The sequence below is a fragment of the Nansenia antarctica genome (assembly GCF_963989245.1).
Source record: "Nansenia antarctica genome assembly, chromosome: 6".
Classification (NCBI taxonomy): domain Eukaryota; kingdom Metazoa; phylum Chordata; class Actinopteri; order Argentiniformes; family Microstomatidae; genus Nansenia; species Nansenia antarctica.
In genome coordinates, this window is record NC_137676.1 from 19,482,147 (window position 1) to 19,508,813 (window position 26,667).

A 26,667-nucleotide genomic window follows, 5' to 3' on the forward strand; every position below is an offset into this window, starting at 1 on the left:
CCTATTTCAGATTCCTCACTAGCTGCATGTAAAAAACATTTGTTTAATGACTGATCAGCTACTTGAGCGACACGCAATCGCTCGCCGGTTACCGGGAGAGATAGGCTGTCAGCGGATGGTATGGTAGGACTCGGGGAGGATGGTAACTCTACCACTTTCTCCCTGGGAGAAGCTGAAACAATCGGGTTCTCATCCCTTTCAGAAAAGGCTTGCATAATCACACTATCACAGAGAGAAACATCGCTATCCTCCTCTCTGCCTCGACTCGATTGTGCACGAGTTATAGCGCACACCGGAAACAACCGCTGTTTCGCATAGGCAGCCTACACATTAGGAGACATCATCATGCCGGTGTCAAATCATATCATAATAAAAGAAATACATAGCCTATATATTCGTCTTTTTTTAAATAGAAGGAATCAGAATGTGAACTTTAGCGAATTGTATTCAAATTGTGCTTAGAGGGAATTATTTTCACCGGACATAAATGTCCGACGAGTTTTCATTTTGTCGGACTTCAATAAATTTTACCGGACAAAGACCGGTAATTACCGGTTAACGGAAACCCTGGTCTGTACATGTGTACACCAAACACCTGGGAAGAGCATTTACAAGTATAGTAAGAACAAAATGTTTGTAGCCTGGGTATCTGTGTATATGTCTGTCTGGTTTAGACCATACTACGTAGGTGCCTCGCTCAAGCAGCAACACGTTGTCTAAAGCAAAAACAGAATGCTCCCAGGTGAACACACTTGAGCAAATTGGGTTTTGAATTATTCTCCATAAGGGATGTGTAAATATTGATATAAATAGTTGGTTGTTGATACTAGATTCACAAGGTGAATGTCACCTGGATGATGTTCTCTGAATACAGTAAAGTGCCTTGTTGTGTAATTGTTCTATAAACAAAGGTGGTAAAAAAGACAATCAGAATTAATGGGGATTTTGCACAGGGAATTAATGATTCTCTAAAAAAAAAAAAAAAACGGTATTTTATTATGGAATGTTCTAGCAACAAAATCTATTTTATTAAATCTTAATGAAGCCAAAGCTGACTTTGTGTGTGTGTGTGTGTGTGTGTACACATGCAAATTGTTGTCTATTAAGTCGCACCACAATAAACAGAAACTACAAATCAGCCAAAAGACTGTATTCGAAACTGTTGTAATACAAACTGATCAGCCTCGAATAAGACAATAACTAATGATGTAAATGCTATACTGCTCAATATCAAACAGAAACAATCGCAAACACGAAACAACCGCCTCTTTGTTTCTACAGACACGGCGAAGAGACAAACTATAACACAGTGATTACCAACAGCCTCTAGCTGCATCCTCACTAAAACACTTTTCTCAAACAGGAAACAGGAGGATTTTTGTTTGGCCTCAACCTGAACCATTCAAACAACAAGCTCACAAACGTCACTATCAACAACATAACACCTTCGAAAACTGAAACAGGCAATAAATAGAGCTTGGTTTGTTTTTTAAACCCCAAACATGAACATGAGGCCGTAGCTGTAAGAGTGTAGCCAGAGGCTGTAGGCCTAGTCAGGGGCTCACTGTCTCAGTGTCTGCTGGTTCAGGCTGGGTCTGTCTCAGTGTCTGCTGGTTCAGGCTGGGTCTGTCTCCTCGCCTCACCCAGCTCCTCCTCTAGGTGGCAGAGCTGAGCCAAGTTCAGCTGCTCTACAGACACAGACCCAAAACACACACAAGCATTATCAGGGTATATACAGGAATCTTGAGGTTAATTTCAATACCTTTCTAAGACTTTTTAAAGACCTTGTCAATATTTTTCCAGACCTCACCGCCACTTCGAGCTGTAACCGTTTACATCAGTGACACCTTTAACTTAACAGTTTTAGTTTGCAATAGACTAGACCACTATCATAGAATTTCCGGTTCATCTTTTTTTTTTTTTATAAAACTAATAAATTATTTTACTCAACGTTTTTAGGACTGAAATTATTTGGACAGTCTAATTCAGAAAAATACCTAAAAAAATTCAAGACCTCATAAAATCGTGATAAGACTTTTTTTTTATTATTCATTTTTTTTCTTTTTCTGAGTGGGGCAGTCCCACTCATATTTTTCATTTTTTATTTGACAGATACAGTGAAGATTTAGACAGGAAGGAGGGGTGAGAGAGAGAGGAGGGATTACATGCAGGATATGTCCCGGCCGGAATTCGAACCGGGGACCCTGCGGTTACATGGTCGACGCTTAACCCGCTACGCCACCTAAGCGCCCCAAGACTTTTTAATACTTATTAAAACCCGTCGACACAGTGCTGAACGTGGAACGCTCCTCAGTTGTTAGGAGCGCCGCAAACTGGAGTCGGAGAGTGGCTGTATGGCACCTAGTAGGTTTACCACAGTACCTTTGATCAGCGTGCGTAAAGTTCTACTTTTCCGAATAGTCACCAAGGCACGCTGCAAGCGCCCCGTTGTCCAGCTGAAGCCCCGTAATATGGGATTGTAGTGCTGCACACCTGGATTTTATAACGTTGTATTTGATAACGTTTATTCCATTCTGCTTTTATTTGATAGTCGGGGTCTTATAGGGCTCTCCCAACCCGAGGTGCTCTCCGCGCTCTCTTCCTGCTGATTGCGCGATTTCCTCTGTGTGTGTGTGTGTGTGCGTGCTCCGTAGTAGTATGCAGTTATGGAATTTATTGTAATAAAGTTTATCTGGTAGGTATTAAACCTGGATAGGCTGAGAGCCGCTGCCACCACCTTTGTTTTATCGGTCTGGTCCGGATGTCAGAACCCTGAGAATACCACTCACACGACCACAGTGTACCAAAAAGATATATCACTTTATTTAATAAAATACAAGTTCAAGTTCATCAGCTCTGCGCGGGTTACTAGTGGGCCGCTAGGAGACCGTCCCTACCACGACCTATCCCCCCTCCACACAGTCTGTTCCCCCCCCGGGCAGCCCTCGGGAGCGGAGCGGAGCGGAGCGAATTACGTGTGAAATTAGCATGCTAGCAGGTGTTTTCATATAAAATGTTATATATTATATAGCTGACTAGTGAGCCTGCATCAACCTTAATGCTATTCAAGTGCAAGAAGATTACATTTGTCTTTGCAGTTTAAGATACACACATTAATCTGCTGCGGTAGTAAACACAGCGCAGTAGAATGACGTCACAGGCGGTCAGATATTGGCCCTAGTCTGGAACGCACGTCGAACGTTCGAACGATTAGCAAACGATTAGCAAGAGCGTTCGAATGATTAGGCCGTTGATGGCCCTGCCAGGATTTGGCAGTGCCAGGTTTTGGCATGACAGAACCAGTATCCAGCAGCACCTTGATGCGATTGACCAGAGCCAACAAGCATATCTTCTAGCAGTGGGGACCAGGAGGAGCATCATCCATGCGTACTTCATCATCCTGGACAAGCGAGCCTTGCCGTGCAAGTCAACAAGTGCTCTTGGTGCCTTCGATGAGCTGTTCAAGACTCACTTCGTTTTTTGTACTGCTTACAATACATCTCTGCGCAGCATGTACACCTTTATCCAGACAACTGTGTACAACATAGACATAGGTAAGGTGAAGGAAACTCCAAGGGTTGCTGAGCTTAGAGCCAAACTCCTGCACTAATGCCTTAGACTTAGAGGTAAACTGCACTGATGCCTGTTATATGTTTTGTTTGCCATGCTACTCATGGAAGTACCAACTTGCTTGTGAGGCATCTCAAGTTGGTACATGGAATGTGCCCTGGTAGAACTCTTAGACTAAAATGTGGTCAAGCAGATTGTTGTCGTGTATTTGGTACCTTTTCAGGCTTTAGGAAGCATTTGAACAAGACACATGCAGGAGACTGTCCAATTTTGTTAAACGCTAACTTTGATGCTAATGCAGATAATCCAGCTATTGATAATCAGCCAAGTAATGTTGATTTGCCTTCCAATTCTAGTTGTAGCCATGTTGTACCAATATGTAACAAGAATGTACATGAAATGTGTGCATCTGCTATTGCACAACTGCAGGCTGCAGGTGTAGGTCAAAACACTGTAAATAGTTTTGTATCTTCAATGGAAGAGGTTGTTGAAGAGATACAGGGTCAAGTTAAAGACGCAGCTACATTATCTTCAAACGACCCAGAAACTGTAAGAAAAATCAGCTGCTTCTCTTACTACTACAGATAGTAAATATAGTGTTTTCTCCTGTTCTAACAGAGGGTATGACTATCTATCTTAAACACTTAATAGCTGAAGATCATAGGCTTTTCAAGTATTTGTTTCCTGATAGAAATCTCTTACCGAAACACCACTTCATGATACATTATCCTCGTTGTATACGGAATATTGGGCCCATTCTTCACTCATGGTGTATGCGCTATGAGGCTAAACACTATTTCTTTAAAAAGCAACTGAAGAGTTTTAAGAATTACACTATGACCTTAGCCAACAAACACCAAAATTACATGGCATATAATTGGGAAACATTCAGCCAGGATAGATAAACTATAGGTCCAGGAAAGATGTCAAGGGTCAATGACCCGATTGCTGTCAAGTTGAATGTCTCAGTGCACACATATTATTATTATTTTTTTTCTGATTTTATCCCTTTTTCACCCAATTTGGTAGCCAATTGAACCCAACCTAGCATCCAATTATCCCCTGCCTATTGCGAAGGATCCGCCGCACGACCCCGTGGCCGGCAGTCCCAGAAGAGGCCGCCAGGCAGACTAGCTGACTGGCTCCTCGAGCCCAGCACCTGTTATTCCGGCACCCCGGGGGCGCTGTTGCGCGATGGATCCTTGTCCGGAAATACTCCTATACCGCCCTTGGGAGCGGCCGCCCAATATGCTGCTCCCTGTGTGTGCCCCAGCCATATCCGGATCTGGCGAGCTGGGATACGATCCCAGTCCCCGGTGGGCAGCTTGCACTAGTGGCCAGTGCTTAGACCGCTACACCACCGCGGGGCCCACACATATGTTTTGTCAGTTAAATGGGTGAAGTACCATGGTACAGAATATCGTCTTGATTTGGTCATTATGTGGTGAATTTGTCAGTGAAATGCCAGTATTTTACAAAATTAAGGATATTGTTGTGAAAGAGGAGACTGTTTTTTTGGTTGGGTCAGCTCTTGAAACCATATGTTTTGATGATCATATGCATGCATTTAACGTTGTTTTGAAGCAAAGTCCACCATGCAAGGTATTTAATGTGAGTGACATCATGTACCACAAACCTTTTGATCTGCTCATGTCAAATGGAGCAAGGGATTCTTTTGACTACATTGTCCCCTACTGTCAGTTGATAACAGTTTAAGTAAAAGGTGGACATCCTGAGTTTCAGCCCTGGCTAAAAGCTATGGACAAATTCTTTCTTTTTATTTATTTTTTGTCTGTCCATAGAAACCAAAATGATTATTTTATTTACTTTTAAATTGGTCGGTGCGATTTGTATAGGCCTATAGGTCAAATGTTATGTTTGAATTGTTTGTTCTTAAATAAACATTTTAAGAACATATTTTAATGTTTTAAACATTTTTCTTGAATGTATTGTGAATTCCAAGTGCTTTGATTTCCATTTACAAGGGAGATAGTAATTACATTGTAATTTACAACACTGGACAGAGTTAAAACACATGTTTACACTAATAAGAGTCACACCAGATCAACACTAGTGAGTAATTACATTAACACTGGACAGAGTTAAAAACCAATTTTTACACTAATAAGAGTCGCCCCAGATCAGCACTAGTGAGTAATTACATTAACACTGGACAGAGTTAAAACCCATCTTTACACTAGTAAGAGTCACCTCAGATCAGCACTAGTGAGTGTCAATATAACACGTGAAAAGGAGAGAGAGCGTATGAGAGATCAGCTCGGCATGATGGCCATAGAGCTGGAGAAAGCTCAGAAAAAGGTAAGCCTACAGTACAGGCATTTCAATTAATAATTGGCCTTATTGACATAATTTAATTGAAAACAGGTCAAAAAGAGTTGATCGTCATGTTATGAAGCCTGAAGTTGTTGTCATTGTGTGGTTTTGTATTTTTATATCATATCTGTTGTTGTTTCAGTCAAATTAAATTGCCATTAAAGGCCCGCCACAGGCTCAGTTTCTTCCCCTCAGCCGCCAGGCTGCTAAATGACTCTGGCTTCCCCCTCCCCCCCGCCTCCAAGCCTGCCCAGGACTGAACATGCACTGGACCTTGAATAACTCTGCACTGCACTTTATATACAGCACTATCCATGCACTGTCTGTCCTGTGTTGTCCTGTTTTTGCCTGTTTTTGCATTTGTATTTGTACTTGTTTTGTTCATGTAGCCTATATGTGAAAAAGCATAAATGCACCTTCTGTAAATGTCCAAACAAATTCCTATATGTGTCAAGCATAATGGCAATGAACGTAATCTGAATCTGAATCTGAATCTGAGAGGATTCTTTAAATTCATCAATACAAAGACCAGGACAGGCCTGACAAGAAAGTGAATGACAGAAAAGACAGAGGGAAGAAAAAGGAGTCCTGCTAAGGATGATCGTTATCCTTCTTATTAACTATTGTCAAACCCTCTCCACCATCCCCTTCCCCCCTTCCTCCTTAGTGTGTACTTTTTATGACCACACTTGGATTCTCCTTAAAGCCTTATTATTGCATTCTCTGCCAAATATATTGACAGATAAATAAACTTTTGATTATTTCCTAAACACCATGACTGAAGTACTATGTTTATAATACACCCACTCATTCAAGTTCACGTTGTTCTAGTAGTTCAGTGAAACAATATAAGATATAGTGAAACAATCAATATATCACAATTATTGCATTTGTAGGCAAATCATTTCTTAGGCCTATTTCAAATTTGCAATTGTATTTATTATTAGGTAAAGTGCAGCAGATCCATCACCACTAGGGAATATTGGGAAGTGCAATGTTACTTTAACATTGCCTTTCCCACTCTCCCTTCAGGTTGAGACACCCGTGGCAGTATAACTCACATAATCAGCCAAAGCTTTGTGAAACATTTACAATCTGAATTCATCTCGATGTAATTGCGTAGACATCCAGTGGTAAGCCTAAATGGATTTATGTTGGACATTTCTCATGGTCCCAAATTGGAAACTAAAACGTTGATGAACTTGTTACCATTATAGTTTCTACATGATTGCAGCCAGCACCCATAATAAACGTTTATTCCTGCTAAAACAAATGACAAGGATGACCCAGGCCCCACCACGGCTGTCCAGACGCTCAACTCATGGGCGGTCCTTGTTACCATGGTTTCGTATAAAACAGAAGTTGTGATTTATTTCGGTAAAGGTAGCCTGCGGTTTGCCCACGTTGTCTCGCTATCCCGGACAGCTCCAGACTGTTGCTGGCAACGGTGCTTGATGGCTTTCTTCGGGATTACACATTTGGGCTATCAAAATCCCATTGGAGACAAAATGTTACTGAATCCAAGAAGAGAATCGGCTTCCTGCGGTGAGTAGTAGCCACTAGCCAGACAAGTGAGGAGCGCTTTTATTTGCGTATCAGTGAGTAAGCTAACGCGTTAGCCAGCTAGCCCGTTGTTTGGAAGTTTGCCCTGTCCATTACTTCTGTACCTATAACGTCTGTGTTAACTCACTTTTAAACGATTGTAATTGTATCAGTGCAGTGATTTCTAGCTATGGATGATTGTAAGTATTCAGTCTACAGTAGGCCTACTACACCTCCCTCTACAGATGATGAGTTTGATTCAAGAAACTGGACTAAACAGTCAGGACTGCCACTGCCCCCCATTCAAGTCCAGAGGGGACCCCCCAAATGCACAGACACATGCAGCATCTACAACCAGCCGATCCCCTACAGCCCAGACATACACAAAGGAAGCCAGGAGCGGTACAGAGAGATGCTCAAACGGGTTCAGACACCCAGATGTAAGTTAACAGTAGAGGACTTAGCTTTTTTTTTTTTAACTGCATGGAAATAGAATGAGTTGGACAGACATGCTGGTCTCTCAGACCTGAACTGTGCCATTAAGAAAGAAAGTCAAGACGTCAGTTTGAATATACTGTAACTGTATAGTGGTGGGGAGTCAGTCAAGCTCACTTTGAAATATCAGTACCAAGATCTGTATCAGATTTTTTTTCTTCCGTAGCCCCAAACCAGCTGTACTGAGCGCCCGTGACGGACAACCAGCGGTATGGGTGGAGGATATCCAGCGGAGGCCAGGAAAGGATGCAGGAATCCTGGTCCCAAGTCACAAGATTCCCCCGCAAAAACAGCGAGATGACCAAGTGAGCACCATGTCTATCTTTGTCTTTTGATTGGTCAACTGTTGTCATAGAAATTGAGATGCCAGTGTTCTGCTCTCACTCTGCTTACATGTTTCTTTTCCTCAGGTTTGTGAAAGAGATGTCGATGACGGACCGAGAGTTCAGCTTATTCTAAATCCTCTCTCCAGCAGTGTCTCTTTCACTCACACACTCCCCCCACATGCATGCAAACACTCATGTTGGTACACACACACACACACACACACACACACACACACACACACACACTCCAAGATTAAAATGATGATAAAACACACTTTATGGAGAGGGTTTTCGTTTCTTCTTTATTTTAAAGGTTAGTTCTTCTACTATGATACAGTAGTGTTATGAATAAACTGAGGAGCTGTTTTTGGGATGCATATGCATATGACCTCCACCTTCATTATGAACAAACTGAGCCATATAGCATGGCAGTTGTCTGAATATGAGGTTGTGGCTGCTTTTTTCATAAAGCAGAACTGCCTTTGAATGTGTTATACAAACAAGCTTTTGGCTCCCTCTACTGGTATGAAATAATAATACCTACTTGTCAGGGGATAGTGTTTAAATAATTAGCAGTTGTCACTCTGTAAGATTGTTAGGGGATCGTTCCTATGGTTATCTCTTGTTATCTGGTGCAGTGTTACTGAGTGGTCTTTTGCTGCCAAGTGTGTGTGTGTATGCTATGTATGGGCTATATTTTAGCTTTGTAGTTGCTATAGCGATAGCTACTGACAGCGACAACCTTGGAGACAGTGCTCCAGAGTTGTATTAAATAAATATTGTGCCTATACCATAAATGCTATCCAATCTGTATCTTATAAAGAAGTGTTTATGTCAATAAAACATTAACTGGACATGTTTGCTCATGATGCCGTTTTTCCTAATTAGTTTTAAAAGTTAGGAATTGGGTTTAAACACATATTCAGACAGAACTGTCTGAACTGTATTGAATTTATTTATTTGCGAAGGAACACATGGGTGAGCAGTTCATCTAATAAGCTAGGGAGGAGATGCGCAGGCAGAACAACAAACACACTGAACAGAACGAACGTGACCAGGATCTGAGGGTTTGAATACAGAGCTGTCTGGGCCGAGACAACTCTCACTTCTGCTTTTTATGACTTCCTGTCTTGGTTCTGTGACTGTTCCCGCTTTTACTTTTTGTATTGTTATGTGATTCGGTCTTTTTGTGCTGCAGAACAAGAACTTTAGCTGTAAGTAAACCAGTTTTAACTGAGTCAGGTCAGTCTAAATGCAACACATTTTAACATGTGTAATGTTACTTTGAATCTTTCCCCGTATAATAAGAAAGAAAGAATGAACCTCCATAGCATTGGAAATAGCAAAGTCTTGTGGCCACAGGTCCATCACCATAAAAGAGACCAACCGTTAACCCAGACGCCTGTTTTTTTTTTTTTTTTTCTCTCCCTCTCCCTCCCACCCCCCCCCCCCCCCTCTCTCTCTCTCTCTCCCTCCTCTCTCTCTCTCTCTCCCCCCCACCCCCCCTCTCTCTCTCCTTCCCTCTTCCTCAACACAGACAAGGCGTAACGCAAACCCCAATAATATTATCCGTCGTGTCGCTCCCAGGCGGCAGTAAGATTCAGATTCAGATTCAGATAACGTTTATTGCCATTATGCTTGACACATGTAGGAATTTGCTTTGGCATTTACAGAAGGTGCATTTATGCTTTTTTCACATATACATGAACAAAACAAGTACAAATACAAATGCAAAAGACAGGCAAAAACACGACAACACAGAAGCCCCGCTGTGGTGTAGCGGTCTAAGCACTAGCCACGAGGGAGAGGGGGGGTGGGGGGGAGAGGGGGGGTGCTAGGTTGGGTTCCAAATTGGGTGAAAAAAGGGGATAAAATCTGGAGGGAAAAAAAGGACAACACAGGACAGACAGTGCATGAATAGTACGCTTCGTGCACACCGCGGACCGTGACCCACCGTTCTGGCGCAACCTGGTGGGATGGGCTTGAAGTACGTCAACGTGCGATGCAGACGCAACAACACAGCGGTAATATATATGTCCGGAGGAGATAGCAAAGATGGCGCCGTTAGCATCACAAACACTATGCCATACAAGTTAGCATCAGAGGTAGACTAATATCCTCAACTTATGTCCTAATCACACTACTGTCATACAAGTCGTACCTTCTCCTTGACATGGACATAAACACACCTGCTACCTTCTTTGAAAGAAATCGCGATTTATTCAGTGAAAACTAGTACACCATTCAGATAGCATAACAATAGCATAGCATTCGCGGACACAGTCAGTATGTTAACATCAGATATATAAACGGGTTATTTTGATAAACTGGACACATTTTGTGAATATATATGGTTACTTTCTCGCCTGAAAACATATAAAAACGTCATAAAATGACATATTAACACTTGTAGAGCCAAATTAAAGATTTTCGTCAATGGCGGATTTTACATCTGAGGCGAAAGCTCTGGTCAAGAAACTACTTCCGGTTTACTTCCGGTTGTTTTGACGGATCCAACCGGGTAATAAAGTGATGGAGTGAAAGTGAGTTTCGCTGTGCTTGAGCAGCCCTGGTTGTTGTTGGAGCCCCTTTTGGAGTTTGGGTGTACTGCAGGTCTGCGCGTTCTTTTGTCCTTTTGTTGTTGCCGTACCCCGTGGTCGCGCTAGTATTCCACTACCATCTGAAGGTATGTCCACGATGTAAAACGCTCCTCGTATTTTATTATTTGTGTGGAGAATCCTGTAATATACGGTGAAAATGTTGGTGTAGTACTGTGCTATTTGTTTTTACATGTATTGTGATGATTTCTGTATAGTTGTATCCACTGATTGTACGTTTGTGAACATTTTGTATTATACCAGAGTTCTGTATGTTGGCTAGCAATGTTTCACATTTCAGTTCCCGCATTTTTGTTGCTAGCTCAGATTATATAAAAATGTATTGTGTTATTTTGAATACGCAGATTTGCAAGAATTACAGACACCAGAGGAACACTATGTCTTCCATACAGGTATGTTGCTCCACATGTTATATGTAATTGTTATTTGTAATGTTCGCATACCTGTCAACCCTCCCGTTTTTCCCGGGATTCTCCCGTATTTTACCTTTCTTTCCCGCAGTGCTCCCGTTTAAATATTTCCCCGTAAATCTCCCGTATTTTTCACCTATAATATAATATAATTGAACACTTAATTGTTAGACATTAGTTGGCGCATGTGCACAATCGTTATATCCATGTCGGAGTCCATCTTGTTTCCTCTCGTTTCTTGTAAAAAAAATGGCTTGACTTGTTGTAAATTGAGTCCTGTAACAGTTTGTTTCAATCAGCAGAGATAACTTGTTCTGTTACTAATCTGTTACACTAATTGTGGGGGTGGGGGGGGAATTAACATTTCACAACGGGGGGGGGGGCGTGACATCGATGTTACATACGTGACATCGCCTGTTAAATTTCCACTCAGTGCTATTCACTTATAATTCTAAGCTCACGAACTGACACAGGACAGCTGGCGTCTCTCTGTCACGAGACGCTTGACGGTTCAAACTGACAGTTTGTCAAGTAGTAAATCCCAAGTCAGAAAGCGGCTGGTTGGCTCGGCCAAGGGAGCTCGTAGACTAACCGATAGTTACCCCCGTTTTCGTGTTGACAGACTCGGTTTGACAACACAGCCACGGAAGCTAGTAGTAGTAGTAGCTATTTTGCTAGTGTTCGTAAATTCGGCTGCGTTCGTACATTCGCTCCGAGAGCGCCGAAGCGCACACTGGGTCCGACGTCATAAAGGGACCGAGAGGCGTTCGAGAGGCATTCGATTGGACGAGAGGCGTTCCACGAGTGCTGGTCAGAGTTCCAGCGCGACTTCACGAGCGTAGTACAGTGAAATATACACATATTATAAAAAAATAAAAATAAAATAAAAATAATGGCAAATATACGACACCTCTCTTGACTTTTTTATTGTCATTTTGACTTTTGTTTTGTTTTGACATAATTGTCTAATGGCACAGATTTATAAACATAAAGTAAACAAATATTGTTTTCACGTCACTTTACCTGAAACAGGGAGATTCCACAGTGGAAAAGGAATGCAGTCCCTTGACCACAAACCTGGTAACAGCCCTGTGAATTTCCTCCACCCTGTCTTTGGTCAAAGTTCCCTTCTTTGCCAAGGTGAATGGCGTCTGAGAGATTCAGTATATTTCAGAGTGTATATTTCACTGTAATATTATATATATGTATATTGTGCCTCAGTCAGCAGGAGTTTTATTTTCATTTATTTTAATTTGAGTGTATATTTAACTAATATATATTGTGCCTCAGCAATAAAAAAGTGAAAAGCTGTTTAATGTTGTCGACCGTGTTATTATATATATATATATATATATATATATATATATATATATATATATATATATATATTATATGTCATTTTAAAAAATCAAAAGTACCGAATTAAGTACCGTTTCGGTACCGGTACCGTTTTTAAAGTATCGGTTAGGTACCGGTACCGGATAAAACCCAAACGATACCCAACCCTAATTAAAACATCTCCATGCATGTTTGCGTTTCGGGTGCAAGCTGCCATTTAACATCACAGAAGAAGAAGCTGTTCCCGCCGGATGTTTTGTCAGACCCACAACACAACGCACGTGTAGCAACAACAAGTAATTTGATTGGACAAGAGGCATTCCATGACTGCTGATCAGATTTCCAGAGCGAATTTACGAACGCAGCCGAAACCACTCGCAGACTCGTTTTTTTTCATAACACGAAACTTTACGTTTTAAAGTACCCACTCGATATAATAAACAGCAGTTTACCGATCACAAAATACTCATAATTTGTGGATTGGATTTACTATTCTCCTTTGCCATAGGCTACTGGTAAGGGAGACTTTTGTAAATACGTTCGTTTTGGGATGTGTTCGCGTTTGGGGCTGTGTGATCATCTAATTATGTGAAGTTATGTGTTTCTAGCATGTCGATGTTCTATCAGAATGTTGTGATGTTATCAAAATTAAGAAGATGAATGGCTGAAATGGCGCAAAGTGGGGAAAAACAGATACGACATCTAAATGCTGCAACACTGGAACCACGTTATGAAATACCAGTTAACACAGATATCCTGAATGCTGCAACACTGGAACCACGTTATGAAATACCAGTTAACAGATATTGTGATGTATCGTTGATGAATTGGGGGGGCAAAATATTGTACGGTTATCAATACGTGAGTTACCTTGCGATTCCCACCCCTAACTTCATCCCTGTGTGTTGTCAGCCACCGTGATTTGTAGAGTGCTAGATCCAGACCATACAAACTGCACAGTTTACAAGCTAATGTTAGGTAAATTCGCTAGAACTGGTTCAGAAGAAGAAATCAGTCCATCGTCACTTACATCGTCGTCGTCGATTAACCTTTTAGGTGGTTTGGTTATCCGATAGTGGAGATTCAAGGGAGTCAATAATGTCATCCACATCCATTGGTTGCACAGAGCTCACCTAATACCTTAGATCTCACACCCCGGTCAAAACTGTTAATGTTAGTATTAATATCGCGCAAAATCATGCAATGCGTACCAAATACTGACATGTCAATCCGGACGGTAATATAATTATCAGAGGACCTCAGGGTTTGCTGAAAAACAGTAGGTAATTCCAGCCGGAATAATTACTGGGGTCCCCGGAGTAAATCACTGACATGGTCGGTCCGGACGGGATAAAAATTACCGAATTACCCCAGGTAAAACATATATTACAGCGGTCCTCAGGTAATTTATATGCCGTCCGGACAGGGCTATAGAGATAAATAAAAGTGGTTGAAAGAAGTTTGCCTCCTGTTTGACCAACGTTACACATGCAATATACTACAATACAGTACGGTCAGGGTTTGACGCTTACCTTTTCCCCAGGTAGCACTGTGCTACCATGTCAACAAATTTAGTAGCACACAAATAATTTCAGTAGCACAATGAAAATTGCGCAATTTTCGTATGACGACAACAAATTATCATAATCATAACATATCAGAATTATCATAACCGGCTCTTGGCCGTAATACAAATGGAGACTCACACAATGTAAAGGGGAAGTAAGAATATTCATTTATTAATAAATGATTCATGAATAAATAAATAATTAAGCCCAGGCTTTCATATAAAATTCATAAATTCTGAGCAATTAAATGCAAAGAATGTCTGTGGTCCAGCAGTCTTGATAATCTGGTCGCCTGGCCCGCTCAAGCCATCTTTCAACCGCTGGACTTGGATCAAACTGCTCAAGCGGAGGCCCCTCCAAACTGATTCGCATTAGGTCTACTGTGGTAGAAACGGCCAGCCTACTTCTGGTTGCACTTTTAATGCGGTTCTGGGCTAAAAACCCCCTCTCACATTGGGCAGCCGAGATTGGGAGCGCCAACATAATTTGGACCAGTTCCAGTATGTTCTAAGGGGAGAACAATTTTCATTTTTAATTAATTTTTAACCCTCACCTCTCACTATTCAAAAACAACATACATACAATAAACATGAATGTGTTTAAGTGTAGGGCTATCTGGATCTACTTTGCCTTACTTGGTAGTCTTTCTTATAGGGGTCCTTTGTGAGGAGAACCTCCCACAGCTCAGCATAGCTTTTGTCGCTGAAGTTCTCGCTTACGAGTACTTTCAGCCCTTCCCATTCCTGTTGCAGGGCAGGAATATCACACCCCGCTCTGAAGGATAGAAGAGAGCAATTGGGTTAGCACATATGCAACTAGTGTCTCACGTCTGTCAATGCAATGTCTTAAAATGCATTCTTACCCTGTCAGAGGCTCATGGAAATGCCTTGCCAGATCTGCAACGCTCTCATTTCCATAAGTGAGTAGGCTGGCTTGGTCTTTTGGCCAGGCATCAGGGTTGAAGACTTTGAAAGAGTCCAGGGTAGACTTGACGCCCTCATCTGACACCAAACTACCAAACCTAAAAAAGAAGATTTATTGCGATGTCCACACAATCGATTTGTGATTTACCTTGGTGTGATGCTTTTAAAAACAAAAGAGAGCACAGAGCTCCTTTAGTGTTTGTTGCCCATACCTCGCTTTGATAGCATCCATGCTGATGTCAATGGCAGCATCCACATGTCGCTTCAGCTTTGGATGTGTGAGGCCGTTCATGTTCCCCTTCAGGGTCATTCCCTTCAAAAGACACACACACACACACACACACACACACACACACACACACACACACACACACACAATCTTGGTTGTGACCATAGCAGTATTACACAATCATGGTTGTGACCATAGCAGTATTTCATCCTCAAACTTTAAATGTTTTCAGTTCAGTAGTTAACTTACCAGGAACAAAACCTTCATATGTTCTTTTGATCTTCTTCCTCTTAGAGGGAATTTCTTTGTCTCCGTGTCCTCTTCCTCCTCCGTTTGGCTCGTGTAATTGTGTTCTTCGCACTCATCACGAGAAGCTACAAGTCAAAAGAGCCAAGGCGCAATGCTACAGACAGGGTGCTAAAGACTATACAGGACAGTGGTTATGATGTTTCCTAAACTAAGATCGCCTTGTCTGTAATGTACGGATGTAGTGAATATAATGTGCCATCTTACCGTGGGTTTTTCTAAGCTTCCGTTGATGAAAAAATAGGTATCTTGTCTCTGCTTGAATGTAGCAAGTAGTTAGCCGTTAGCTTCGCCAATCATCCCGCGAATTTGAACACAACAATATGTTGACTTGGTTCCTCCTCTTCCGGTCGGTCTTTGTATATATGACGGTAGAATAATTGCAACAGCGCCACCTGCTGTATTGGAATAATAGCGCAAACAAACGTGGAAAGATCTCTGACGAACTAATAGATTAGATTCACTTTTATTCAACTATATACAACAAAATGCAGTTTAGTATTCAACCAGAAGTGCAGTACTGATATTACATGCATGTTTCATTTACATTTTCACAACTACACGTTCGCTCATATGTGGGGGACGTACGTACCGGTCCAATCAATAGAACGGCTATATTCAGTGGAAATAAGGGCCAGACGGACGGACCTTATTTCGCTGTAAAAAAGACGTCCACAGACGTCTGGTGCGCACTGGGTATGGGCCATTAGGCTCCAAAACCATCGGTTCTCAAGGCTACTTACTTATGTGGTCTTGACTACCTGTCCACTTTCTCACCTGGTTCTTGCTCTCTCTCTCTCTGGTGTGCCGACACCATCCTGCTCTCTCTCCTTCTCTCCCTCCCTACCCTCCTCTCTCCCTTTTGCTGTCAACCAAAAGGCAAACATAACAACCAGAGTATTTATAATCTAATAAGAGGCATACATTGATCCATATCAATTCATAACATAATTATAATTGAATATTGGATTGCTGTGGGCAATCCAGTCAGATAATCATGTCATTTTGACTTTACTCTCTCACCTGAAAAAAAATCGTATGTCCAACTATAAAAAACAGACATTTCCAATGCTTCAATCAACTGTCCATGTACTGTAAATATGCCATTATGGTATTACCATGAAGCCCAACTCTAGCAGAATAAGAAAGATAGTATATCTACTTTAAGTAAAATAATAAAGTGCCTCCAGTTAGCTCTTTAGCTGGCAAGTGTGCAAGGAGACTAGCTCATCTCATCACGTCTGAGCTAGCTAGCTTGCTAGTTCTTTGACACTATTTACACTATGGAACTATAGTCAGACACTTTCTAGTCACGATAATAACGACCAATTTTAACCAACTTTCTCTGTCAGAACACTCAGCAATTATATTTGCTAACGTTTGAACTTGCTTACTTTCAATCTGCAGACATCACAGCCGGCAAAAACCATGGACACCATGGACACCATGGACACCCAGGAGGAGACTGATGTTATGAAGTCGCCCTCTGCTCCAAAAGGAAAGGGTGGCCGGAAGAGAAAAGCTGACTCTGAGCCCAAGAGTGAGTTTGAGTGAAAGTGTCTTAGAGGCATACAGACTCCTGAATTTAGTTGCTATGCCATAATGCTATGCCATATTGTTCATTGTATTTTTCCTCCAGAATCTACTGCCAATTCCAGGGTCACAAGAAGCTCTGGAAAACAACCTACTATCTTATCAATGTTTTCAAAAGTGTGAGTATTGTTGCCTTCTCAGGATTGTTCTCTTGATATTTCAGGCTCTTGTGTTTTCTGCTCTAGAGCAGCGGTTCCCAACCTGTGGGGAAAAAAAAAATGGTTTTATTTACATTTTTTTGTTACAAAAACGTTTTAATTTTAAAAAGATAAAAAATCTTGGATTGAACAGCCTTGATCGTATTGTGTGTTGTGTGCGCCGAAATTTCCATCCGAAAAGAAGAAGTCAGCTCGCTTCTTGATTGGCTACATTCCATCCCGGACTCGCGAGCAGGGTTGCCAAATGGGATAGACATTTTCCACCCTAACCACAGTCTAAAACCGCTAATTCCACCCAAAAAACCAGAGCCCATCTGGCAACCTAGTCGGGAGTCGGGAGTTGCCCACACACATAAGGATGTTTGGTCGTAAATATTGAACACATACAACATTTACGATCTTGGTATTTGATCACCTGCTATATAAAACATCGCCGCTCGGCTTTAATGGTTTAACCGCTATATTATTTTTATTTTTTTGCCACGCTCCCTCTAGTTTTTGGTGAAATTACGTTTGAGCGCTCGTGCGCGTTTCGTGCGCGTGCACGCGTAGAAAAAATTGCGCGCGCTCTGCGCGCTGCTGAGTGGGCCGCGAATACTGAAGAGATCTGTAAAGTGGGCCGTGAGTACTAAAAGGTTGGGAACCGCTGCTCTAGAGTAAACTTCTCTCTCTCCCTTACAGTCAAAAGCGCAAGTCTGATGAAGTGAATGGAGATGCTACAAAAGCTGAACCGGAACCAAAAAAAGAGGAGCAGGACTCTGAGGAAGAGGTGAGATGTTCTTGCTGTGTGGGGCCCATCACTCAGATATTGTAACTTAATCTTATGGTGATGAATGCACCTGGTAACAAATAAAACATTTTGTAGGTTCAGGAAGAGAAGCGCCTAAAAGTGGAGTCGGATGAAAAGTAAGAGCTCTACCTTCTCCCATTCAACATGTAATTTCCCTTCTGAATGTGGACTCACTGTCCCCTGTCTATTCTCTTCCCAGGGAGGTCCCAGAGGATTCTACTTGTGAGAAAACTAAGCCAGTGGCTGCAGCTAAGGTAATCCCCATTGCTACCCTCAAGCCAGAACATCATTTGTGACGCTTACGTTGGGTGTGCTGACTGATCTGCAGCTGTGGTTATCAAGTGTACCCACTTAGATAGTCTTTTCCATTTACACCTGTCCTTTCATGTAGACACAATCCCAATATGGACAGTATCTGGATACACAATGTTTTAATGCAAGGTTTAAATGGGGTCTCGGTGTCCACCCTGAGGGCGGGGGGGGGGGGGGGGGGGGGGGGGGTACATTAATTGGGTGTAAGGCCCTGCAACAGTCTAGTGTCCTGCTACACAAACGGGAGATGGGGATCCTGCGTTATGAGCCATTGCTGGTTCATGTGACCTGGTTTGCACAAGGTGTAGCCTACTTACAGTTCACATAAAAAGGTAAAGTATGCAGGTTCCCAGAGAGCTGATCTGTGTTGTGGTAAATGGTAATTTATTTATTGTGTTGTCTGTTTCAGAGTGAAAAGCCACGGGGCTTTGCCAGGAACCTTGACCCAGAGAGGATCATCGGCGCAACAGACAGCAGTGGTGAAGTGATGTTGTTGATGATGCACATGCACAAATGCCGACCTTGTACTTGTTGTCCCCACTCAAATCACACATTCACTCGTATTGCTTTTTGTAGTCACTTTGGAACCCAACTTTGTTTGGAACCCAACTCTACATGGCAATACTTGAAATTGGGGGTGTTCATGATTAACAGTTATTAGATTACGTCTAATGATCGCAAGGTCGGCAGATCGTTGGTTCGAACCCCGGCTGGCTACATGTCGAGGTATCATGGGCAAGACACTGAACCCCAAATTGCTCCCAATGAGCAGGTCAGCACCTTGCATGGTAGCTTGCCACCATTGGTGTATGAATGGGTGAATGAGAGGCCATTGGAAAAGCGCTATGGAATAAGGCGCTTTAAGTCAGTCCATTTACCATTTAGATTAACAGTTGACTAGAAATGTAACCGGTTATTCTTATTGATTGATTTGATTAATTTAGTAAAATAACATTGGCAGATGGTGGTGGTTTGACAAAACCAGAGGTGTAAGTTTGATAATAAAAAAAATTGACTTTCTGCTGGGTTTTTCCCTAACTGAAAAAGGGTCTTAGATGGGGGTCAGGGGAGAGTTATGGCTGCTAGGGGGTTTTAGGACGGCTTTTAAGGCCCATTCCCGATTCCCTTCCCTACGGCTCGTTTTGGAGTGCTGCTCACTTTGGAGCCAAGGCCTCTGAACAGAGCCACAAGGCGTAGGTAGTGGTTGAAATCTTTTCCAATTAAATGGGACAACCCTTCAAGACCCTGATGGGTCATCAGTAGTGTCATAGAAAAACATTGACGTTAGTGATTCATTCACAATTTAAGTTTTACACTATCAATCGATCAAACACGTCAAATCAAGTCATCAAATAACAAATAACAATGCTTCATTATCAGACTATGACAGAATAACAGTGCTCTGTAGGCTATCAACTGTGCTCCTACCGTGCCAGTCTGCACTGATATAGGACAACCGTGCAACAACTTTGTGGCTTTAGTTAAATTCGGGTGTCATATGCCATCAAAGGGGGGAAATACGACATGGAAATATGTCAAAATGCATGACTATCATGCCCAAATCAGCCGTAAAATATGTAACATTAGGTAGATAACGTTAGTAGACACGGAGCGCAGTTTTAGTTTAATAAGTGCAATAGCGTCATATGCCATCAAAGGGGGGAAATGCGACATGAAATGTTAAAATGCACCACTATCATGCACAAAACATGTAACGTCAGATAGATAACATTAGACACAGAGCGCAGATTTATTTTTATGGAGTTCTAAAATCCGATATGACAGGAACGCTGGAGAAACAGCCGCTGTCCATGTTATTAGTCAGCTACATGATATAACCCATCAATAATATGGCATAATAACAACTGTTCGGATTAGATTGCGTGTTTTGGTTCAAGAAGTGCCATAGCTATAGCTTCATGCCATCGAAGGGGGAAAATGCGACATGGAAAAATGGTTGTGTTATAAAGAAAAGGTTTATAATACATTGAAAGGACATTAAACTAAGATAATAATATGGTTATAATTTTTCAAATCTTTATTAACAAGTAATTACAGAGAAACTAATGACATTTGTGGTTGTCTTCCACATTGCCTAGAGCAAAATCTGATTTCTGATGATTCGCAAGGCATCCTGGGAGGTAGGGCCATGGCTCTGAATGTAGTCTTGTCATGAAAAATCTCCAAACAGAGCCATACTCTAAATGAAAACAAGAATTGGGACACCCCTACACGTGAACGTTCAAAACTGAGCCGAAGGGGTGTAATGGGATTGGCCCTAAATGGTCGATTCTGGTGGCTCGTAATGAATACTGGACATTAATCACAGACAATTTGATTGCCATTAAGTTGGCTGGTATACAGGCTATATGGTTTTACATCCATACTATAGAATGACTAAAACTGAATCATAACCCATCCCTGCGTACTCCCTGCCTTTTGAAGTCCTCCTTACTACCGTACTTTTCATAATGCACTTCCAACTTTTGTTTACACTTATGTGAATCTGCCTTTTTATTAGGGACATTTTCAGAAATGTCTTAAATAAATACGCTTCTGTCCTTGCTAGTTTGTAAGGTTTGGGTTGCCATGGAAATGAGAGTATGACTGACATGATGGAAGTTTATCAAACTTGCTACTAAAGGTCTATAATTAGTATGAGTCCTGAGCTATTCTTTTTCTCCCTCTGCTCTACAGGAAGAGCTCAGATGAGGCTGATCTGGTTCCGGCCCGTGAGGCAAACACTCGCTGTCCTCAGTTGGTCATAGCCTTCTATCAGGAGAGGCTCACCTTCCATGAGTAGCACCCCATCACCTGTCAAATATCCCCGTGGCCCTGTTCCTGTGATCACACCTGCTGTCATAACTAAATAACAAAGGCACTAAAAAAATATCTGGATCCATCGGGTCCAAGTGTCTGAATGCATGAATATACCCTCAAATACAAAAAAAGTATAGAAATTAGCATTGGAAATAAGTGTTTTCAGATGGTTAAAATAAATCTACTTCAACATCCTCTTGGCTAGTCTCTCTCTCTCTCTCTCTCTCTCTCTCTCTCTCTCTCTCTCTCTCTCTATATATATATATATATATATATATATAAACCCCTCAAAAAAAGTTCGGAAATGCTTTTCTTGTTGATTATTCCTCCCCTTTAATAATACCAATTGGTATTGTATTTGCACATGGTGTCGCTAGCCACCCATAGCTTGGCTCGTTAGTCCATTATGCAACCCTCTCGCTATTCTGGCTAACTAGCTGCTTAAACCGCTGTGAATGCAATGAATTGAGTCGTTTTGGAATGTAATGTTTTCTATGCACTCAATTGTGTAGGTGATTAGCTAGTTGATTGGTGCAACTTCAACGTAACGATATTAGCGGGACTTTTCATATCCACAAAGTCGACCGGCCATTCATTGTTGGCTAGCTAGCAAGCTATCGTTTTTTAGATTAGAGTGAGACAAGGTTTGGCTTGCTGGTTAGCTACCAGATCAGTAAGAACAATGCACTAACATGATACGACAAAACGTTGCCATATCAAATGTTACACAAACATTGTACTATTTAAAATTGCAGTAGTATACAAGTTGTTCTGCGAGTTAATTAGATTGATAGCATTGTTTGTCTGTGCAATAAGAATACCTGATAGAAAAGTCTGAGGCCTCGAGCTCATCACCCAGATGATGCACCGATTCGCAATTAATCTGCGGCGTTTGCGTCCGAAGCATAGAGGGAAACCATAATTAATTATCCACGATCGTTGCTTAGCAACAAACGGCCAGTAAAAGAAAGTTGACCAAAACAAACGAATGAAACGATAACGATGGCGATGGGTCTTAACTACACAATGTTTCGGATGGAGGTATTATTAGGCAGTGTAAACTTTCCACCTAGGACATACCTAATGTTAGCTAGGCCTTATAGGCTGTCACCAAAGTTTCACATGAAAAATGTAACTGTTTTATTGATGACCAGGATAGCCTTTGAGCATTTGATGGATTTGATGGATCATTTTGGGAAAATCAAGACCCTTAATAAGTATTAAAAAGTCTTATCACGATTTTATGAGGTCTTGAATTTTGTAGGTATTTTTCTGAATTAGACTCTGTCCAAAGAGTTTGAGTCCTAAAAACCTTTAGTAAAAGTTCGTGAATTTATTAGTTTTATTAAAAAACAAAGATGAACCGGAAATTCTGTTGTATGATAGTGGTCTAGTCTATTGCGAACTCAAACTGTTAAGTTAAAGGTGTCACTGATGTAAACGGATACAGCTCGAAGTGGCGGTGAGGTCTGGAAAAATATTGACAAGGTCTTTAAAAAGTCTTAGAAAGGTATTGAAATTAACCTCCAGATTCCTGTATATACCCTGTGTATGTCACAAGCCTGAATCAATCAATCAAACAAACGTTATTTATATAGCACAAGTCAGCATTGAAGGCAACCCCAAGTGCTGAACATAAAAACAATAGTAAATAAAGAACAATTCAATAAAACAAGAGGTAGGAGATAAGAAATAGGAGTAAAAGTGCAAGTTCAGATAAACACAAGATAAGAGCAATTTTTTAAGCCTGTTTTAAGCTTTCTTTTAAAGATATCCACACTCTGCCACCCTCGAGTGGGCCTAGTCTGCCTGAAGTTTTACCTCATAGTAGGACCAGAAGCCAGCCTCCTTGGTGTAGTTGCCAGGGGTGGCAGCACCGCTGGTAGGGGCTCCCACCCCACTACTAGCTTCAGAGGCTAGGTGGAACACACGCCCGTATCATGTAGCAAAGCCCATCCTCAGCTTCTCCACAGGGGTGCCCTGGTCTCGCCAGTACTTCATGGCATAGTCCTGGCAGAAAGATGGAGACAGAGAGAGAGAGAGAGAGAGAGAGACAGAGAGAAAGAGAGAGAGATTTACATAAATATGCTAAGCTCATTTTTGATATGCAGACCACCCGCATGACGTAGAATGTGCAATTTTATCCAAATCAGAAGCCGTTTTCTCACAGTGTTGAAGTAGATGAGCTCGCCAGTGTCGTGGGACCCTCTGTACAATGGGCTGTGGTGTCCTGTGACACTCTCCCAGCCACCATGGAAGTCATATGTCATCACACTAATGAAGTCCAGGTATCTAAAATGGCAGGCAGGTTTGGAATGGAATTTAAATGGCCGGCAAGTCCACTGTCACGCAGGCATGTTATGCTACTGGGTCATAAAACGTATTGCATTAAGAATATTAATACTTGAAAATGTGTATTTCAGAATCAGAATTGCTTTTATTACATCTTACTGTACAAGTACACAAGAGTACAATTCTTTGGCTTTGGTGGTTCCTCAACGTCGTATTTTTTTTTTTACCTGCTTATCTCTGCAATTTCGTAGCCACTATCGATGTTTCCTTTCCCAGCAGGCACTGCTGCAGTGAGCATTAGTCTGGGGCGGCCAGTGGTCTTGCCCTCAGCCTCATAGGCCTCCAGCAGCTCCTACAGTAGAGAGAGGGGTTTATTACACAAAATAATCACTTTTATTACACCTTACTGTACTTACTGTTCTTACTTAAGTACCTAAGAGTAAACAACTTTGGCTTTGGCTCCTCAACATTGCAGCATTCAGATAAATAAATAAAAAACATAATAACAACAACATCAACAACAACAATAATAATAATAATAATAAGTAACATAAGTAAGTAAAAAAAGTACACATTGAGAGAGTAATAAAGTGATGGATTTTACAGTGGCTTCAATAGTGCAAAAGATGCTGTGCAGAGTACGATGATATGACATGCAATATACTACAATACAGTACGGTAGTAAATTACTCAACCAGTTTTTAGTATTCTTCCAGTGTGTATCTCCAAGAGCCTGGGGAAAATAGCTGTTTGTTAGCCTCTGGGTTTTAGCCCAGAGGCTTCAGTACTGTTTCCCTGACGGCAATAGCTCGAACAGTTTTTGATTGGGCCTAGAAAGGATTGTACTAGAAAGGACTGTACTTTACATCTGTGAGTTTCACTGGTTTGGACCTGGCCAGATTGTTAGATATCTTTTGCTGAACTGGAGACGATCCAGCGCTTGGTAGCAGTTGATGTTGATAGTTCTGATGTTAACAACGTCTACTCTTGTCTATTCTATTCAAATGTCGGTTCTCTGACCTTGCACAACAGTGTGAATCTCTGTTTGTCCTCTGGGGGGCTCCCTCGTGCTCCAGGGTACTCCCAGTCCAGATCCAGACCATCAAAGCCGTGCTTCCGCAGGAAACTGATAGAGGACTGGATGAACGTCTGTCTGTTGGCTGGGGACGACACCATCGCTGTGAACCTAAGGAGAATTAGACGAAATGATCATTTGCTACTGATAGTGGTAGAGTGTTATATTATGAACACAAAACAGTACACTGCTGGTTATCCATGTAGAATAAAACAAACTAAAAAGTAAATCTTACTGCTTGGTGCCAAAGTTCCATCCACCAACTGCCAAGAGTGTTTTAAGTTTAGGGTTTCTGTTGGATAACACAAACACAATTGTCAGCAAACAGCAAAACCTCCCATGAAATCTATACCTTCTATGAAATACCAACCTGTCTTTCAGTCCGTTGAAGGATCTGTATAGAGTCTCATCATTCCACTCAAAGGTGGTCAGCTCGTTGGCGGTATTGATGATGGAGAAGGCGTAGATCAGGTGGGTGCAAAGGAAAGGGTCAATATCAGTTGGCATGTACTTTCCAGTTCCAGGCCTGTACTGGGCCCAGTTGGTAAAGTAGCATACCAGCTGCGAGGTAGAGCCTTGGACAAGAGAAGATTGCAATATATGATTTTGCTAATAGATATAGGGCCGGTTTCACAGACAAGGCTTAAGCCTAGTCCTGGACTAAAAAGCATCTTCAATGGAGATTTTACATTGAAAGTGTGATTTAGTCCAGGACTAGGCTTAAGCCTTGTCTGTGAAACCGGCCTATAGAACATTGTTCTAAACCACTGTATATATATATTTCAAGGCAACATGACATGTAATACAGTATTTTGATACTGTAGGTAAGATGTGATTACTTTGTCTCTGTGATACTTCAGATTCAGATTCAATTTAATTGTCATTGACAGAGTACAAGTACAGACAATGAAATGCAGTTCGGCAGATTGCACCAAAGTGCAAAAGCCATAAAAGTATGGACAGACATATGTACAGCGTGATATGTACAGACAAAGACGAGGATGTGTACAGTTAAGATATGTGCAGTGCTACTGTTTTCAGCGTTGGAGAAGTGGGTTATCTTACCTAAATGGCACAGGACCAGGAACAGACCTTCAAAAGTACAGATTCAATAAGGTCAACAAACAGCATATCACACAAACAAAACAAAACAAAACATGCAACTTTCTTCAAGGGAATTGTTGAAAAATGTCTTTACCTGCCAGTAGAGTGAGCTTGGTCATTGTGTTTGTGAATGCAGTGGCAGGCAGAGATCTTTTATTGTGTCTAAAAAAAAAGAACAGGAACAGGAACATGGAACAGGAGCAGAAACAGTAAACAAATCGTTTTTTCACATCACAGCAACCCAAGCGCTCTGACAATGTGCAAATCATAATTTTTCTTTCCCAATCATCTGACTTTCCACCAAAAAGCTATGCTTTAGCAACAAGACTCTCAGCTTTGCCTTCTTACCTGCACACCTGCATGTGTGTGTGTGTGTACTGACTGTCTTTTGTGTTTTCCTTTCCTTCTTCTGTGTCTTCTCCTGGCACTCGAGTTACCCGGTCACGCCTCTTCACTACACTAGACTTACAGATGATGTTGGCTGGCTCACAAGCACTTACCTAATGTATGTTGCTATGTCTCTGCTGTAATTGTTTGTGATATTTTACTGGCGGATCTCTATGATGATTTTTTATGAGGTACAATTGTATTTAATTTTGAATTCGGTACATGCTAGTTAATTGAGGTGCAATAGTTGAACTCGACCTAACTGAAATAAAATATTTGTTTCTGTATTTTTCTGTACTGTGCCAACTAAGCTGAATTTATTGATGTGAGAGATTGCTGAACATAAGATATATGGTAACTGTCATTGACTTATCCTTATTGTGCATAAATAAATACAAGTACCAAGTACCACCTATCCGCCCTCCTAGGTGTCACCGGCACAGCCCTCTTCTGGTTCCAATCTTACTTCTCAAACAG

General features: G+C 41.5%; 2 pseudogenes across 2 annotated transcripts in view; one reads left to right on the top strand and one right to left on the bottom strand.

Moving 5' to 3' along the window:
- LOC308160365 (acidic mammalian chitinase-like) overlaps positions 1-25,912 on the bottom strand; it is a 685,529-nt pseudogene extending 659,617 nt beyond the window's left edge. The window contains exons 1-8 of the transcript in view: positions 25,898-25,912; positions 25,765-25,791; positions 25,070-25,274; positions 24,935-24,991; positions 24,645-24,810; positions 23,852-23,976; positions 23,501-23,624; positions 23,154-23,342 (exon numbers count right to left, since the gene is read on the bottom strand). The product of the transcript in view is annotated as an acidic mammalian chitinase-like (transcript). The remainder of the gene's footprint in view (positions 1-23,153; positions 23,343-23,500; positions 23,625-23,851; positions 23,977-24,644; positions 24,811-24,934; positions 24,992-25,069; positions 25,275-25,764; positions 25,792-25,897) is intronic.
- On the top strand, positions 7,359-8,400 carry LOC308161135 (sperm microtubule inner protein 11-like; annotated as a pseudogene). Its single transcript has 4 exons — positions 7,359-7,449; positions 7,692-7,886; positions 8,108-8,246; positions 8,352-8,400. The product of its transcript is annotated as a sperm microtubule inner protein 11-like (transcript).
- Positions 25,913-26,667: the final 755 nt, after the last annotated feature.